Source organism: Dasypus novemcinctus (genome assembly GCF_030445035.2).
Source record: "Dasypus novemcinctus isolate mDasNov1 chromosome Y unlocalized genomic scaffold, mDasNov1.1.hap2 SUPER_Y_unloc_1, whole genome shotgun sequence".
NCBI lineage: Eukaryota > Metazoa > Chordata > Mammalia > Cingulata > Dasypodidae > Dasypus > Dasypus novemcinctus.
Window position 1 is genome coordinate 4,202,026 of NW_027261977.1, and position 16,677 is coordinate 4,218,702.

General features: G+C 36.7%; 1 pseudogene; it reads right to left on the reverse strand.

Moving 5' to 3' along the window:
* Positions 1 to 1,930: 1,930 nt before the first annotated feature.
* On the reverse strand, positions 1,931 to 3,577 carry LOC139438593 (sulfide:quinone oxidoreductase, mitochondrial pseudogene; annotated as a pseudogene).
* Between the last annotated feature and the right edge of the window lie 13,100 nt (positions 3,578 to 16,677).

Consider the following 16,677-nt stretch of genomic DNA (forward strand, 5'->3'; position numbering starts at 1 on the left):
GAAGCCAAACTCAGCATGTAAATGCAATGCCTTCCCTCCAGCATGGGACATGACACCTGGGGATGAGCCTCCCTGGCAACGAGGGACCACTATCAACTACCAACTGATGATGCAACTGGAAAAGGACCTTATACGGAAGGTTCAATGTGGATCAGCAGAATATCCATGTCTACATAAAATAACATGACTTTAAAATGATGTTTGACCTAAAGTAAGGGGGAAATGGAAAGGAGAAATGAGTTTATATGGCTACGAGTTTCTAAAAAAGAGTCTGGAGGCTGGCAGAAGGATTGCCCTCATGCACAACTGAGCAGAGTCAGAGAGACAGATAAAGCAGATACAACCCCCATATATTGGTTCCTTTGAAGACTAAAGAGACCCATGAGAGTTATGGTAATGGCCAATGGGGTTAACTACCAGGGCAGATGGCCCCTCTTTGGAAATGGTGTTTATGTGTGATGAATCTGGACTCAGATGGGATCTCCCTTCATAAGACTTTCATGCTAATGTGCTGGAGGTGCAGTTAATGTTGGGGTTTAAGATATATTTAGGGGATTTGAATCTCTGGACTGACAATGTGATAGCCAGGTCCTGAGCCTCAACAGACTCCAGCACCTACAATCTGATTTATTGGACTTACCACACTCAGCTAAGATGGAGTTGAAGAAGGACAATCACCACACCATGGAGCCTAGAGTGATTACAACTGAAAATGGGAGGATTGCATCCAGCATCCATGTGGAATCTGAGCCTCCTCTTGACATAGAGGTGCAATGGACACAACCAATCCAATGTCCACATAGAAGAGGTGGCATTGGATTGGGAAAAGTGGACATGGTGGACGATGGGTATGGGGAAAGGCAGGAAGAGATGAGAGGTGGAGGCGTCTTTGGGACATGGAGCTGCCCTGGATGGTGCCTCAGAGGTAATCACCAGACATTGTAAATCCTCACAGGGCCCACTGGATGGAATGGAGGAGAGTATGGGCCATGATGTGGACCATTGTCTATGAGGTGCAGAGGTGCCCAAAGAGGTACTTACCAAATCCAATGGATGTGTCATGATGATGGGAACGAGTGTTGTTGGGGGGGAGAGGGGGGGTGGGGGGTGGGGTTGAATGGGACCTCACATATATATTTTTTTTTAATGTAATATTATTACAAAGTCAATAAAAAAAAGAAGAGCTAAATCAAAGAACTAACTGAACAACTAGAGAAACTAGAAATAGAACACCAAACCAATCCCAAAGCAAGCAGAAAGAAAGAAATAAGAAAGATTAGAGCAGAAATAAATGATATCAAGTACAACAACAAAAACAACAACAACAAAAAACAGTAGAGAAAACCCACAAAATCGAAAGCTGGTTCTTTGAGAAAATCAATAAAATCAACAAACTCTTAGCAAGACTAACAATGAAAAAACAGAGAAGGTGCAAATAAATAAAATCAGGAATGAAAAGGAGAGGACATTATGATGACCCCACAGAAATAAAAAAGATCATAAGAGGATATTATGAGAAACTGCATGCCAACAATACAGACAACCTAGATGAAATAGACAAATTCCTAGAAATGCCCAACATACATTGACACTACAAGAAATACAGGAACTCAACAAACTAATCTTGACTGTGATGGAGGTGGACTCAGATGTGACCTTCCTACAAATGCCTTTTGTCACTTTTACTGAAACTGTGGTTGGTGCTGCGGATGGTGCATACTCAGAGGACTTTAATCTCTGGACTGCCCATGTGCCAGCTGGGCCCTGAGCCTCAGCAGAGTTGCAACTCCTGCTCTCTGGTTCTTTGGACTTACCCAGGTCACTAACAGGGAGGTGAAGATGGTCAAACCCCACACCAGGGAATCAAGAGTGCCAACAATTGCAAACAGAGGAATTGCATCCATCATCCATGTGTAATTTAAGCCCCATCTTTTTTTTTTTTTTTTCAATCAACAACAAACTTTTATTTAGAAAATAGTAGGCTCTCCTTTCATTTGACTAGTTCCAAAGACTCGAGCTCAACCAGGGAAGCCCACATGGTGACTGTTTGGAGACACTGATAAAGGAAGCATTTGGTCACCATCATCCAAACTCATCACGGGATTTGATTCCAAGTCTTTCATGATGCTCTGGGTCCATCAATGACTGTGATTTTGGTCCAGAAGCCATCCAGAGCTGTCCTTAACTCAGACCCAGATGGAACAACTTGTGCAGAAAGGCTGGTCCTCCCCAGTAACCCCTTAGCATCATATTCCAATACAGGAAAGGCATCATGTCAGCCCTCATGAGGTACATGGAGAGTCGCTCTTTGCTCTGGTCAAAGGGGAAGGTTTCCAGCGGTTGAGCATTGTAGTCAAACTCGGCAAGAATCACACGGCTATAGCCAGTCACCAGTGGACACGATGTGTAACCATCGTACTTCTTCATTGGTATTTGATTCTTCATAATGCGAGAAATAGTTTTGTCAAGTATTCCTGACTGGGCAGCTACTGCCGCGGCAGTCTTTGATGTAGGAAGGTTGGTGCAGTCCCCAATCCCAAACACGTTTGGGTATCTCTTATGCTGCAGAGTTTCTTTATCCACATCCACCCAGCCAGCAGCATCCGCCACAGGACTCGTCTTGATGACATCTGGTGGGCCCATCGGAGGGGTGACATGAAGCATTTCATATGAAATCACTTGGGTCTCTCCAGGTTTGTCCAGGTTCTCAAAGACAGCCTCTTGTTTATCGGCTCGGACTTCAATGAGGTTTTGCTTGTAGTTAACAGTGAGGTTCCTGTCCTGGATGATCTTCTGCAGGGCATCTGCATACTTCTTAACCCCAAAAATTGCTCCAAGAGAAGTGTTGAAAATGATATTAGCCTTGGGTCGCTTTCCCATCTTCCTGAAATAGGCTTCTGATAAATACATGATCTTCTGTGGGGCTCCAGCACACTTAACAGGAGTATTTGGGAAGGTAAAGATGGCATTGCCCTCCTTGAAGTCCTGCAGAGCTTTCCAGGTCTTCTCTACCGTCCTAACTGAATAATTGGACCCTATTTTCGGATGAGTAAAACCTTCAGGTAAGCCTTTAATCTTCTCATAGTTCAGCTGGATTCCGAGAGCAACAATAAGATATTTGTAGGAGATCTCCTTTCCATTATCTGTGTGGATGCAGTTCTTGTCTGGGTTCAGCTCAACCACCCTAGCTTTGATCCATTCTACTCCGGATGGAATCACACTCGCTGTGGGACGACCAGATGAGGACAACTGTTTGGCACCAGCTCCCACCAGTGTCCAGATTGGCTGATAGAAATGTCTCTCGCTGGGCTCGACAATGGCCACATTCTCTGCACCCACTCTCCTCTTCATGCGGGCAGCCATGCAGATGCCACCGCTGCCTCCACCCAGCACCAGCACCTCATAGTGGCTCTTGGCAGCGTGGCTAGCCCCCGTGTGCAGCTGAAACAGGCCAGCCTGCTGAGCACCCAGCCTGAGGAAGCAGGCGAAGAGCCGGGTGCTGGGGCTGGACACCACGGAGCCCAGCAGGCTCATAGTTAGGCTGGATCAGGCCAGGGGCGAGCGGAGCTCCAGCCACAGTGCTTTAAGCCCCATCTTGATCTAGAGGTAGAGTGGACATCACCATCCCAGGGTCCACAGAATGGAGGAATAAAATATGGATTAGAGTGGACTTACTGATATTCTACTATAAAACTATTGTGACTAGTAATAGACGAAATTGTAGCATTGAGGAGGAGAAAGTGACCACAGTAGTTGCTGAGGGCAGAGAGAGGGAAGAAGACATGTGGTGCGGGGGCATTTTTGGGACTTTGAGTTGTCCTAAATGATATTGCAAGGTCAGATTATGGACTTTAAATATACTGCCTTAACCTACTGAATGTCTGGGTGAGAGTGTGAACTACAGGGTAAACTATTATCTATGTGGTGCAGCAGTGCTCCAGAATGTGTTCACTGAGTGCGATGAGTGTGTCACAATGATGGGGGAGGTTGTTGTGTGGGAGGAGTGGGATGGGGGGGGTATACGGGAACTTCTTATATTTTTTAATGTAACATGTTTTGTGTGATGTATATATCTTCAAAAAAATTCAGTTTACAAAAATGATGGGGTAGGGGGGTGGGGAGTGGGGTATTTGGGAACCTCTTAAGTTTTTTGTTTTTTTAAATGTTTTTTAATGTAATGTTCTTTGTGATCTATTAATTTTAATTAAAAAAGTGTAAAAAGTAAAATAAAATAAAAGTTAAAAAAAAAGAATGTGCCATGTAACAGCCATATATTTTTAATTTTTAAATTTTTCTGTTATTGATTTATAGCTTTATGCTCTTATGATAATAACATTTGCTCTGAATTTTCAGTCTTTTAAATTTATTGATTCTTGTTTTGTCACCCAATGTGTAATCTATCCTGGAAAATGATCCATGGCCACTGGAGAAAAATATATATCTTGTTTTGGGGATTCTAACCTAATAACTTAAAAAGAATCTAACTTAGGTTCAATAGCATACTTTCTCTGCTTGGATATCCCTCTATTTCCCTCTCTTCTTGTTGTCCTTGCCCTATATTACTTTATATTTTAAACACCATATTCAGGAAATGCACTGTTTTTCTTGCTCCACTGTGTTCTGACTTTTACAGGAATTAAAGAGTAGAGAAACAGATTGAGAATACAGTACTGTTGGGATTTTAAACATACTTTCCTTATTAGAGAATTTGTGGGTTTACAGAACAACTGTCATTAAAATACAGAATTCTCATATATCACCCTATGCATTGGTATAGGATATTTGTAACAATTGATAATAGTACATTTAAAATTTGTTCTACTAATTAAATTCCATGAGTTAGCCTAGGGTTCACTGATTGTGAAGTACAGTTCCACAGAGTTTTTAAAATATGTTATCCTGTCACTATATATAAAAATCTAACGTTTCCCTTTTAATCCTATTGAGATGTATATTTCAGTGCTGTTACTTGCATACACAATTAACAATGTGCTAACATCACAATCATCCATTACAGAAACATTTTCACCACAAAGGTCCATTACCTGAGTATTTCCATATTTCCAAATAGGAACCATGTTCATTTTAAGGCTTAACTTTCTATTCTCTATCAGCAATCTATCCCATGGTGACACATACTCACCATCGATATTGGTCTTGTAGAATGAATTTGGTGGTGTTTCTTCTTCAATTTCTTTGAAGAGTTAAAGGTGAAATGGAGTTGTCTCCCTGAAATATTATGTAGAATTCCCTGGTGAAGTAATCTTTTTTTGTCTTTTCTCTTTTGGAAGTTTTTACATTACTGATTCAGTCTCTTCATTGGGAACAGGTTTGTTGAGATCTATTTTTTGAGTTGGTACAGATGGTTTGGGTGTTTGTATGTATTCATTTCATCTAGGCTATCTAATTTATTTCATACTATTGCTCATACTAACCTCTTAGAGTCCTGTTTATTTCAGGGGAGTTAGTAGTAATAATTTCTTTTTCATTTCTAATTTTAGTTATTTGTATACTATTCCTTTTTTGTTGTTGTTAATTTTATTTATCTTTTCAAAGAACCAAAGTTTGGTTTTGTTGCTTCACTGTCTATTTTGTCTATTCCATATATCTCCATTCATTTTGCCTTTTCCTGCATTCTCATTTTGGGTTTGGTTTCCTCTTTTTTCCTAGTTATTTCAGTTTTAAGGTTATGTCTCTGCTTTGAAATCTTTCTTCTTTTCCAATGTAAACATTTAAAGCTACAGATTTCACTCTCAGCACTGCCTTTGCTGCTCCCATAAGTTTAGTATGTTACTTGCCTCAAGACATTTCCTAATTTTGCTTTTGATATTTTCTTTAACCCATTGGATGTTTATAGTATTTTGTTTAGATTCCAAAGATTTGTGAATTTCTCATTTCTCACTATTTCTTGTGTCTTTGAATTTAAGATGAGTCTGTTGAAGACAGCATATACTTCAGTCATGTCTTTTTTATCCATTTTGCCAATCTGTCCCTTTAATGGAGAGTTTAAAACATTTACATTTTTCTCTTTTTAATTATATTTCATTTTTAAAGAAGATTTAGATTACATAAATGTTGCATGAAAAACAAGAGAGATTTCCAATATGCTGCATTTCCTCCCCTTTCCACTTTCCCACATTCTTTTCAGTGTGGTACATTTGGTACAAGTGATGAACTCATATTGAAGCATTGCTACTAACCATAGACAACAGTTTACATTACAGTCTGCACTCTGTCTCACACAATTTTGTGTTTTGACAAAATATACAATGGCATGGATCTGTCACTGCAATGTCAGGTAGGACAATTCCAATGTCCTGAAAATGCCACCATATTACACCTATCCTTCTCTCTACCATCCCTCAGAACTTCTGGTGGCCACTGCCCTTACATCAATGAAAAGAGTTCTTCCATTGCTGTAATAATAATATGTCTGTAGTAGACTAAAAAGAAGTCTATTTTAGTCCATTGTGCATTCCCCAGTCTAGAGGATTTGGAGATGGTGATACCCACTCTACTTCTAGTTGAGACCTCTTAGGGTGAATGGATGGAACTATCTTTCTTGCAGTTGCAGACACTCTCTTTCCTTGGGATAGTCATTGTCCATCATAATATCTTTGTTGTTTGTTCTTGGTGAGTCCAATGAACTGGAGAATAAGTGTCACAACTGCTGAAATTTACACTCAACTGGCCAATGGATCCAAAGATTTCAGTCTCTGAGACATATATTTATCAAGTGTAGTGCTAATTATAGTTTCAACTAAAAGGATTAGAAGAGTCATATGTAGAGGATCTATAAATGAATCTAAGTGTTATACTGAGGGACATAAATTCCAAAGTAAGGCTCACTGACGGGGTGCTGAATTCCTGAGCTGTTTGCCCTGCTATAGTTTCTGGATATCTCAAGAGCTGTCAGACACCCAGCTATTTAAGGTACTGTTGATTGTGATAGGCACTTTCTTCCATTGCCAGAATAGTAATGCCTACCTCAGTACATAGTTGCATTTCCATATTTTTGCTTTTAATAAATCTTTTGTCTTTCTTTTCCTCAGCAGGATTCATTTCAAGAGATTTTTCTTTGAATTTACTAATTCTGTCTTCTTCCCCATCCAGCCAAGTTCTGAATCTCCTGGGAACTTTTCATTTCATGTATTTTAGTATTCAACTCCAGCAGTTTTTCAGTACCTCTTAAAATTTTCTCTCTTTACTAAGATTCTCATATCAGTTATTAATTCTTTTCCCAATATCTGTTAGTTATTTCTCAGATTTCCTTTATCTCCTTGAGCACTTTTAATATTATTTATTAGAGGCTTTGCTCAGTATGTACAAATTCTTGTCTTTTTCTTCAATGTTTTCTGAATTAGTATACTTTTCCCTATATGGGCCATGATTTCCTCTTTTTTGGGGGGGTGTTTTGGTATGTATTTGTCATATATTCTTTTCTACACACGATATATTTTAATATTTTAAAAGCTTAACTCTAGAGTTCATCTCATGAAATGTCTGTTTCTTGCTAGAAACTACTGCCAGTAAGATATTTTCTTGAGCTTCATGCTCTCTATCAGAAAAGTCTGCCCAAGGCAAATGTAGTGTACATGTTTCCCCCTGCCAGTCTGGAAACTGTCTTCTTGTAGGAGTTGCTTGTTTGTTAGTTTGCAGCTTCCAAGGATGTACAATCCTCTCTTCTGAGTTTGAAGTTGCAGGCCTTTGCCCTGCAGCTCTCTGCCTCTGTAATTTCTTATATTCCTTTCATTGTCTCAAGCTTTTTTGCCTAGATGACAAATTCTGGGAAAAGGGGTATGCCAGAGAAAACTTTCTCAAGTCAGTCTTTACCAACTGAAACAGAGACTGATCTCCACCCAATGGTAACATATTAGCTCCAACATGCCTTGGGGAGAGGATCAGGAAGGCCACCAAATATCTCCTCGGAAGCCTTGAGGAAGCTCAGTATCATCATGTCTCTACTGCATCCACCCCAGTCTAGGGCAGATTTAAACAATAATTGCCACTACTCTGGTTCTGTCATACTGAAGCAATGCTGTCGCAGATCTCAAACCCCAGTGATCCAAAATCTCTAATCAAAAGATTAGATAGTTCAGTGGTTAGTTTTGCCTACCTCCGTTCTTAGAGAAGAGGAATTTTATGTCTCTTGCTATCACCAGTAGCGCTCCAGGGGCTGAGCCTCCTAGTGACCTGCCATAAGAGGAGGATGCATGCCAGGAGTCACCACACCTGGAAAAAATAGATCTATAATTATTCTTCTCTGGGTTTCATTTTAATATTTTAGGAAGACAAAGAGGATTCTACACCAAAAATGATAAAACTGACTTCTAAAACTTACCTACATGTGCCTTTGAGTTACTCTCTAACATACTTTCATTTCACCAAAAAGAACTTCCTTTACCAATTTTGTAGTATAGGTCTCCCGTATTTTTTTTATTTTATTTTATAGCGGAATATGTTATTTTGTCCTTCAGCCATGGAAGATAGTTTTGCCAGTCATAGAATTCTTGGTTCACATTTTATTTTACTTTCAGCACTTTAAGTATGTTATCCTGCTGTCTCTGGATTCCCCAATTTCTGATGAGAAATTGGCAATTATAAGTCAATTACAAGGGTAATCCAGCTTGATATCACCTTTACTAAATGTATAAAACTATTAGATCGCAAATCAGCAAGGAAATAAAAGACTTGAATATCCCAAGTAGACATAAAAGACATGCACATAATGGGGATCAAATTTGTCTGGTGGTAACTTGAGGGACTTGCTGTCCCAGAAGTTGCCTTACATATGGAATATTGGTAGGACAGTCAAGTGGCCACCAGTGGCAAGGGATTTCTGGCTGCAGGACAGATAGTGCATTTTTTGATTTGGTACAATTATCAATATCCAATAAAACAGCTTTTTTTATCTCCTCAAGAGAAATTGCACCCATTCCACTGTAACTCCTCTTCCACAGCCCTTTTCCACCTCTAATATTATCTCTTTGAAATTTGTTCTATGCTTTTTATAACTCAATATCACACAATAACATCTTTTTGTGTCAATCTTATTTCACCTTGATGTCTTGAAGGCTCATCCATATGCTACCATGTTTCAGAACATCATTCCCTTTAATCGCTGAGTTATAGTGTATTGTGGGAATATACCATACATTGTTTATCCATTATTTATTATATATCCATTCATCTGTAGCTTCCACATTTTGGTTATTGTTAATAATATTGTCAGTAACTTTAATTTACTAACATGTTACTGAGGACCTTGCTTTTAATTACTTGATGCATATAAGAAGAAATTGGATCACCAGGCCATATATTAATCACACACAAAATTTTCTGAGGAAATGCTACACTGTTTTACACAGCTACTTCACCATTTTATAGTCTTACAAACAAAAAAAGAATGTTCTTATTTCTCCAAATCCTCTCCTACATTTCTAATTTTCTAATTTTTTATAGTACTCATTTCAGTGAGTATGTAATGGCATGTCATTGTGTTTTTTTTTTCTTTTTTTCTTTTAAATGTTACATTAAAAAAAATATGAGGTCACCATATACACCCAAGCCTCCCTACCCCACTCTTCCCACATCAACAACATTTTCCATCATGGTGGCACACTCACTGCACCTGGTGAATACATTTTGGAGCACGGCTGCACCATGTGGACAGTGTCTACATTGTAGTCTATAATCACCCCATTCCACCCAGTGGGCCATGGCAGGACAAACAAGGTCCAGAAACTGTCCCTGCTGCACCACCTGGGACAACCCTCCTGAAAATGCACCCACATCATATCTCTTCTTCCCTCTCCCTACATTCAGTAGCTACCATGGCCAATTTCTCCACATCAATATTACAATTTCTTCCCTTACTAATCAAAATAGTTCCCCAGCAGAACACCAGTAAGTCCACTCTAGTCTACACTCTATTTCTCCATCCTGTGGACCCTGGGATGGTTAAGCCCAGTCCCCCTCTACATCAAGAGAGGGCTTAGATTCCACGTGGATGAGGATGCAATTCTGCATGCAATTGTAGGCACTCTTGGCTCCCCGGTGTGATGGTTGATCTTTTTCACCTCCTTGTTAGCTGGCCAGATGATAGGAGTTGCAAGTCTGCTGTTGCTCAGGGTCTGGTTGGGCCCATAAAGATATGCTCAATATCATAACTATTAGATCCTTGAAAATCAAAAGCACAATGAGTATGGGTTTGTGCTTTTGATTTTCAAGGATCTAATAGTTATGATATTGAGCATATTTTTATGTGCAGTTTGAAATTTGTTCATCTTTTTGAAATGTCTGTTAAAATATTTTGCCCATTTTAAAATGGGTTGTCTTCCTGTTGTTAAGTTACTGATTTTTATATATTGTGGATATTAAACTCTTATGGACTATATGATTTCCCAATATATTCTCCCATTGAATAGGCTATGTTTTTACTTTTATGATAAAGTCCTTTGATGCACAAGTATTTTAAATTTTGTAGAGGTCATATATATTCATTTTTCCTTTTGTTTGTCTTTTTAATGTTTAGTAAAGAAACCATTGCCTAAAACAAGATCCTAAACAAGCTTTCTTATTCTTTCTTCTTGGGGTTCTAATGTTCTGGTTCTTAAATTTTGGGTCTTCAAACAATTCATATTTAATTTTTCTATACAGTATAAGGAAAGGGTTCATTTTCATTCCTTTGTTCATGAATATCCAATTTTCCAAGTACTATGTGTTGAAGAGACGACTCTACCAATTGAGTGGATTTCCCACCCTTGTCCAAATTAGATGACATAAAAGTATGGGTTAGTTTCTGAACAGTCAATTTATTTCTCTGGGCTATATATCTTTCCCTCTGCTTATATGATGGTATTTTGATTCCTGTTTCTCATTTTACTTATTAAAGAAGTTGTACAATCATGCATAATATACAGAATTCCCATACCACTCCACTACCACCTTGCCTTATTGTGGAATATTTGTTATAATTTGAAAGCATATTCTCAAAACATTACTGCAAACTATAACCTGCATCTTATATTTGGTGCATTTTTCCCATAAAATATCCTATTATTGACACAATGTATAAGTATTATATATTTGTTTTAGTTCATGAGAGAATGTTCTTATATATGTATTTTCAGCCAAAGTTCATCATCAACCATACGGTTCACTGTGTTATACAGCCTCCAGCCTGGAATAACCTATAATAACCTATCCAAAGTCTGCACTCAGTGGTGCCTAGTGTCATTTTACAGAATTGCTTCTGTCATTACTTCAGTCAATTTTAGAGCATTTTCCTTAATCAATTAGAAAAAAATCCAATCCCATACTCCCTTACATCCTTATAGCTCACTACTGTTGACTCTTAGCATTGATATAATAGTTTTTTGCCATTGCTGCAAATATATTACAATATTACTGTTACTAAACTCCATAAGTTACATTAATTGTATTTTCATGCAGTACTATATTCTTAACAGCTTGTATAGTGGCATGTATGTGTTCTATTTCATAGAAGAACATTCTTGGACTTGTGCTATTAACCAAATCCTCATCCACCACTGAGTTCCCTGTGTTAGTTCTTAGATTATTCTCTAGTTTTCTTTAAATTGGCATTTATATCCCTTGACTACCCTTTGAGCCACAATCACATTTACAAATCAGCAGTTATAGTTATAATCACTGTACATTACCATCAACTCTATCCATTGTCGCACATTTACAATCAACCTTATTAAAAATTCTACATACATTATCAACTCACTCTTCTCAACCTTTACCTTCTAGTAACCTCTACCCTAGATTTTAACTCCATAATTTTAATCCTTGTATTTAATTTATATTAATTAGACCATATATCATTTGTTCTTTTATGTCTGATTTCCTTCACTCAATATGATTAAGGTTCATCCATATTATCATTGGTGTCCTGACTCCATTTCTTCTTACAGGTGACTAGTTTTCCATCATATGCCTATACCACAATTCATTTACCCATTCATTGGTTGATGGACACTTGGCTTGTTTCATTCATTTAGCAATTGTGAATAATGCCACTGCAAATATTGGTGTACAAATAGCTCACTACACTGCTTCCAGTTTTCCTGAATATAATCCGAATAGTGAGGCAGTTTGACCATATGGCAGTTCTGCATTTAGCTTCCTGAGGAACCACCAAACTGTCTTCTACAGAGGCTGCACCATTGTACATCCCTACCAAGAATGAGTGTTCCTATTGCTCTACATCATCTCCAGCACTGTAGTCCTCTCTTTCTTCAATAATGGTCATTCTATATGTTCTGAATGATAATCTTGTAGTTTTCCCCCTATTTTTTCAATTTGAGAATTTGTAAATTAAGTAAACAATCATGTACAATTTACAGGATTCTCATACTTTTCCCCACAAGCACTTTACATTGTTGTGACACTTTTATCACAAATGATTCAAGAATAGCTTCAAAATATTACCATCTCTATAGTTCATAGCTTATATTTGGTGTATTTTCATACAGAACATCCTAATATAAATGCCATGTAATCATATTGAATTTTTGTTGTAGTTCATGAGAGATTGTTTTCATATTTTTACTCTTAACCTCAAGGCTCATTGTTTTGTACAGTACCCTGTATTGTCCAATCCATCCAAAGTATACATACACTCAGTGACTCTCAGTACCATCACAGACCTTTCCTATTATTAACACAGAATGTTTTCCTTACTCCAGAAGGAAAACTCCTATATCATCTTACATCCCTCATTATTGGCTATTAGCATTGATAAGAGTACCTTCTTTACTATTGGTGTAAAAATATTACAAAACTACTGTTAATGTTATACATTACATTAGATGCATTTTTCGAATATATGTCCATTTTCTTAACACCTTGAAACAGAGGAACACACTTGTATTTGTACTGTTAACCACAATCATCCTTCACCCCTGAAGTCATGTTTCATAGTCCCTGGATTATCCTCTAGCTTCCATTCAATTGATGGCAACCTTCATAGACTAGCACTTTCAGCCAAAATCACATACACTTTATCACGTTGAGATATTTCCTTCTATTCCCATCTTTGAAGTGTTTTTCTATACATAAAGGGTCCTATATTTTGTCAAGTACCTTTATTGCCTCAATCAAAAGGATCATGTGATCTTTCTTCTTCAGTTTTTTAATGTGCTGAATTACACTGCTTGATTTTCTTTGTGGTAAGCCACCCTTGCAAGCCTGGGATAAAATCCAGTTGATCACTATGACCAGTCCTTCTGTTATGCTGCTGGATTCTATTGGCAATAAATTGGAAAGGATTTTTGCATCTGTATTTATTTGGGAAATGAATATGTAATTTTATTTTATCATAATATCTTTATCTGGCTTTGGCATTAGGATAATTTTTGGATTCCAGGATTGAGTTTGGTAGCATTAACTTTATTGAATGTTGGGAGAAGACTTAGAGCAAGATTGTATAAAATAATCTTTGAATGTTTGCTAGTATTCAGCTTTGAGGCCCTTTGGTCATTGGTCTTTTATGTTTTGATATTTTTTATGACTTTCAATCTGTTTACTTGTGAAAAAATTTTTAAGTCATGTATTATCTTCTAGAGTCAGTGTAGGTTGTTCATGCCTTTCTGGGAACATGTCCATTTCATCTACAGTGTCTAGTTTGTTGGCATACATTTGTTTGTAGTACCCTTTTAGGTCTTTTTACTTCTGTGGAGTAATAATGTACTACCACTCATTTCTGTATTTGCATCTTGTCTTTTTGTCAGTCAAGCTAATGATTTGTCAATTTTGTTAATCTTTCAAAGACCCAACAACAGTTTTGTTGATCCTCTCTATTGTTTTGTTGTTGTTTTTGTTCTCAATTTCATTTATTTCTGCTTAATTTTTGTGTTCTTCTGTTTACTTTGGGATTAGTCTACTATTAATTTTCTGTAACCCTCCAGGTATGTTGTTAGGTCTTTAATTTTAACTACATATTCCTTTTATAATGTAGGCACTTAGCTTAGCAAATTTTCCTTTCAGCACTGCCTTTCCTACATCCCATAAATTTTGCTTTGTTGTCTTCCTCTTTTCATTCATCTTGATATACTTTATGATTTATCTTGCAATTCGTTCTTTGGCCAAATGGTTGTATAAGACTGTGTTGTTTAACCCCCATACCATTGTGCATTTTCCAGGCCTCTACCAGTTACTGATTTCTAGCTTCATCAGAGAAAGATGAAATATCAAAAGATAATTTCGATATTTTTAAATTTATTGATTCCTGTTTTGTAATCCAACAGAAAAATCCATGGGCATTTCATAAAATGCGTGTACTGTTTTTTGGGGGTACATTGTTCTGTAGATATCTGTTAGGTGTAGTTTATTTATCAAATGACTCAATTTCTCTATTTCCTTCATGATATTCTGTGTTGATGGTCTATTTATTGATATGAATGCTGTATTGAAATCTCCCATTATGATTGTAGAGAAATCTCTTTCACTCTTCACTTGGCCAGCATTTATCTTATGAATTTTGGCACTCTGGTTAGGTGCATAGATATATATGGTAGATATTTCTTCTTGTTAGATTGCCCTTTTAAATAATATATAATGTCCTTCTTTGGCTCTTATAACAGCTTTGCATTTAAAAGCTATTTTGTCTGATATTTTTTGTTTACTGTTGCATGAAAGAACTTTTTCTAGTCTTTCTCTTCCAAAGTATTTGTATCCTTGGGTATAAGATAAGTTTCTTGTAGACAGCATAAAGATGGTTCATTTTTAAAACCAATTCTACCAGGATGCATGTTCTGATTGGGGATTTTAATCCATTAACAATTTAATATTATTACTGTAAAAACAGTACTTTACCCATTTTTCTCATATTATACATTTTATTTTTTAAAAAGTTTTAGATTACAGAAAAGTTTAATGAAAAATATAGTGAATTCCCATATACTCCACTTCTACTCCTTCACATTTTTCCCTATTAATAATACCTTACATCAATTGATAAGCAAATATTGAAACATTGCTACTAACTAAAGTCTATAATTTACTTTATGGTTTACAATTTGCAGTGTACAATTTTATAAGTTTTGACAAAATGTAAATAGCCTGTAATTGTCATTGCAATGTAACACAGAACAATTCCAACACCCTCAAGCATGCCCTATATTCCAATTACTTTTCCCTTGCTCTCCTCTCAGCACTGTCTTTATATCAATGTTATAGGTTCTTCTATTACTACAATGATAATCTTTGGTCTATGGTTGCATTCCTCCCTTATATTCATTCATTCCTCAATCTTGAGGATATTTTCTCCCATTAAGTAGGCCTCCTTTTCACGTCCTTGACAAACCCCGTTGAAGTATAAGAGTTTACATTTTGAGGAGGTCCTTTTTATCTGTGTTTTTTTTTTCATTGCTTGTAATTTCAGTTTAAAATTTATAAAACCATTTTCTATTACAAGATTACATAGCTGTTTCCCTACATTATCTTCTAGCATCTGTGTAGTCTTGCTTTTTATATTTGGGTCTTTGATACATATGTAGTTAAGTTTTGTATAAGGCATGAGATATTGATCCTCTTTTATTATTTTGGGCATGGCTATCCAATTCTCCAAAAACCATTAGCTGATGACATTATTCTGCATCAGTTAGTAGGCTTAGTGGCTTATTGAATAACAGTTGGCCATATATGTACGGGTCTATATCTGAATTCTCAGTTTGGTTCCATTGGCCAGTATGTCCATCTTTTGCCAGTATCATGTGGTTTTGACCACTGCAGCTTTAGAGTATGCTTCAAGTCAGGTAGAACGTTTCCTCCGATTTTGCTTTTCCTTTCAACTTGTTTTGGCTAATTTGAGGGTGACTTACCCTTCCAAATTAATTTAATAATTGCCTTATCCAGTTTGTAAAATGTGCTATTGGAACTTTATTAGGATTGTGTTGAATGTGGAAATCATTTACATAAGATGACATCATACTGATATTTAGCCTTCCCATTCATTCACATGGAATATATTTCCATTTATTTCAATCTTCTTTGATTTCCTTTAGCAATGTAATGTCATTTTCTATACACAAGTCCTTAACATCATGAGTTAAGTTTATTCTTTGATATACAATTAATTATTTTCCACTGTATATTGAATTTTTTCTTGATTTCCTACTCAGATTGCTCATTATTAGGATAAAGAAATAATACTGAATTTTGTGTGTTGATCTTTTTTCCTGACTACTTTGCCAAACTCATTTATGAGTTCTAGAAACTTTGTTGTAGATTTTCTGGGACTTTCTAAGTATATAATTATGTCATCTGCAAATACTGAAAGTTTTACTTCTTCCTTTGGATTCACTTTATTTGTGAATTTGGATTCACTTTACTGCTTTTTCTTGCCTGAGTGCTTGAACAAGTACTTTTAATGCAATGTTAAATAAGAGAGGTAACAATGGGCAACCTTGATCTTAGAGGGAAAGCCTTTAGCATTTCACCATTGACTATGATGTGAAATGCTAAATGATATGCCCTTTAATATGTTGAGGAAATTTCCTTCTAATCCTGTCTTTAGATGTGCTTTTATCAAGAAAGGATGCTCTCTTGTCAAATTCCTTTTTTGCATCGATAAATATGATAATGTGATTTTTCCTGCAGTCAAATGATATATTACATTAATTGATTTTGTTGAACCACTCTTAAATA